The 3,452-nt window shown below is 36.6% G+C and overlaps 1 non-coding gene across 1 annotated transcript; it reads right to left on the bottom strand.

Moving 5' to 3' along the window:
* Nucleotides 1-2,029: 2,029 nt before the first annotated feature.
* On the bottom strand, nt 2,030-2,111 carry trnas-uga (transfer RNA serine (anticodon UGA)). The gene has a single exon. It is a non-coding gene; the product is annotated as a tRNA-Ser (tRNA).
* Nucleotides 2,112-3,452: the final 1,341 nt, after the last annotated feature.

Raw genomic sequence — 3,452 nt, 5'->3', positions numbered from 1 at the left:
ACACCGTCATCTTCTACAACATTAATTCCCCAGTAAAACCCATGGAGTTTGATACATGATAGTGGGTGGACACACTTGTTTTTATCTTCACTTATTGATAGATTTGAATGAAAATGTCACTTTTTCTTCAGTTTATTCCTGTTTCTGAAATAATAAATGCCAACGTTAATCTGAGCTTTAATGAACATCTACATGATCAGTAAATTAAATATAGGAAAATACATGACAAACAGGAAGAAAACTCCAAGGCACTCTCTTTAAGCATTAAAAGGTCTTTATTCTGACGGCATGGTCATGTATAGACCTTAAAAAAACACTTCAACGCCTTTTGGCTTCAAGCTTTCAGTAGGAAGTTAAACTTTATGAATCCCTTTTTCCAAAGACAACCTTGAACAAACTCTTTTTTGGGTCCTAGAAACATTCCTTCCCATGATTTTTTATATGAAAGTACATGATTGTCACTGAAAAAATGCAAAACAAATGGTATAATATAATATTACAACAAATGGTGATAAATCACTTCAGACAGGTTAAATATAGAGAAAAAAATCATTTGGGAACTGCTACAAAAGTAGAACTGGGTCTTTATGGGTTAATTCTATGAAAAATCAACACTTCATAGCTTTTTCCTTTTACTGAAAATGGTGCAGTTTGTTATTTAGCCACTAGATGGCAGCAAAGTAGAGCTTTAATTCCTGACCCAGTGGGTAGAAAGAAGTGAATATTATAGCTTTAAAGCTGAGAGTTGATTGGAAAAATGTGTGAATGATAAAAAAAATAAATAAATAAAAATGTGTATATTGTAACTTTTAATGATAAATGACTCAAAGTAAAAAAATAAAATAAAATAATAATCATAATAAGATTTTAAATAGTTTATCAAACATTTATTTCAGAATTAAACTCTGCTGGATTGAACAGAGCATATCTTGTTATATTTTAGTCAAACAGAAAATAAAAATAGGCCAGAACTGAACAACTGATGCATATTTAGTATTCATACTAATATTCAGAGGGTGGAGGAATAGTTACAACTGAATCATGTTAAATAAATGAAATGGAACCAATTGGCTAAAGACAGATTGCAAAAGGGGATGTAAAGGTTTCTTTGTCTATGGAGAGAAATTTGTTTCTTTATTCATCAATTAAAATGAATGGATTTACAACCAAAAAAGATATTTTAGAGCAAAAGACAGTAAGTGACAATCAAAAAAAAAGATCATTTTTAAGTCAGTCCTTTTGGCTTGTGAGTTAAAAACTTTTACTTGTGAATTTAACTGTACTTAATGGGCGTGGCCTACGCTGATGGATGACAGAAGAGTTTCTATTGGTCGGTTTGTTCTGGCTCCAGCGTTGGCTCCAGCTTCTGCATTAAACCCACTTCTCTGTTGTCTTATGTTACTGGTCAGTTGACAGTCTGTTGTTCTTTGAAATTGAAATATGCCCCATAAGTAATGGATTACACTAAATACCGTCGTCTCCAGCCTGTACATTCACAGTCTGAGCAGAAGACAGAATGAGTGAGTGAGTTACAGGAGGAGTTTACAACACAGGGCTGGATTTAAACATTAGTGTGGACCGGTACCTGTGGTGCCAAAACGTAATGGTTCCTACTGTACCAGAAAACACCTGGAGAAACTGAAGGATGCTTTTTTTTTTCTTGCTGATGTTATAAAATACACACTCTGTTTGATATTTGTCCAGCTGATCTCCTATCGACACCATTTCTCGTCTCTATGACAAATACTGTTTACCACGTTGTAGGAGGTAAATATGGGAATCCAACAATATTCTTTGAGCAGTGGTAAAACACAAAACACTGAATACAGAGCTGCTATGAGGAGTACAAGATCAGACTGAGTGTATTTGTTGAACATCATCATATGTACACAGATGTGTTGGATGTGTCCGTCTTTTCTTTCAGACTCTGCAGATGTAATGTAATGTGTTATTAAAGGATTCACTCCTGTTTTTACCAGGACTTTAACACCAGAGCATGTGTCTGTATGATAATACAAGTGTCCTTGAACGCTGTGAGCAGGGTTTGAACCTGCGCGGGGAAACCCCATTGGATTTCAAGTCCAACGCCTTAACCACTCGGCCATCACAGCTGTCTGCTCAAGTACAGTTCATCCATACTTTTACATCAGGACATAAAGCATGGACTAAGGACGACCACACCTGTGTCATTCATATAAAATGACTAAAAATGTATCCACATACTTCTGTGTCATGTGACTACACAGACTGTTTTATCTGGACTGAAAACAGATCATAGAAGCAGTTTGGACATCATGAAAATATCTCTAAGAAAGCTGTATTTGTGATGAGAATAGGGCTCTTCATCATCATCATCATCATCACTGTTGTCGTCATCATCATCATTATCGTCATTGTCATCATCATCATCATCATCGTCATCATCATCATCAACATCGTCATCATTGTCGTCATCATCATCATCATCATCATTGTCATTGTCATCATCATCATCAACATCATCATCATTGTCATCATCATCATCAACATTGCCATCATTGTTGTCATCATCCTCATCATTATCATTGTTGACAACATCATCATCATCATCATCATCACTGTTGTCGTCATCACCATCATCGTCATCATCATTTGCATTTTCATCATCTTCATCATCATTGTCTACATCATCATCATCATTCTCATTGTCATCATCATCATCATTGTCATCGCTGTCAGCATCATTGTCATCATCAACATCATCATCATCACTGTCATTGTCATCATCATCATTGTCATCGTTGTCAACATCATCAACATCATCATTACTGTCGTCGTCATCACCATCATCATTTGCATTTTCATCATCATCATCATCATCATCATTGTCATCGTCATCAACATCATCATCATCATCACTGTCGTCGTCATCATCATCATCATCATCATCATCATCATCATCATCATCATCATCATCATGTCATCACCATCGTAGTAAGAGTCCAGGTTTCAGTCGTTTTCATTAACCTGAGCGTACGTTTTTGAGGACTTTTCCCATTTTACTGAATAATGTCTTTGCCAGTCCAGTCCTCCGATTAATTATTGTTCATACCATTTGTCCGAGGCATGGGAAGGGTTTAAACGTACACTTGAAAACCAGTTGGGTTTCAGCTGCAGTGTCTGACCCTGTGGGCCGTCCCAGCTCTGACGTGTCCTCCACACACACTTGCATTTTCATACCAGTGGTGAACAGATGTAAAACCAGACCTGCAGGGCTCATTAATGTCTTTAAACAGAACAGTGGGGACACTTGTTGACTGTTATCCATCATAACTGTACTGACATTTAATAAGTTGCTGAAATTAATCGGTGCTGTTGAACCTGAATGTGGTCTGTGTTTCCCACAACACGGTGATGATCACTGCACGGATTCAGAACAAAAACACACAAAAACAGTGGGTGTCATTTACAGA

Source organism: Sphaeramia orbicularis, chromosome 17 (genome assembly GCF_902148855.1).
Source record: "Sphaeramia orbicularis chromosome 17, fSphaOr1.1, whole genome shotgun sequence".
NCBI classification, from domain to species: domain Eukaryota; kingdom Metazoa; phylum Chordata; class Actinopteri; order Kurtiformes; family Apogonidae; genus Sphaeramia; species Sphaeramia orbicularis.
Note: the sequence above shows the minus strand (reverse complement) of the source record. Positions and strands in the feature narration are given on the sequence as shown.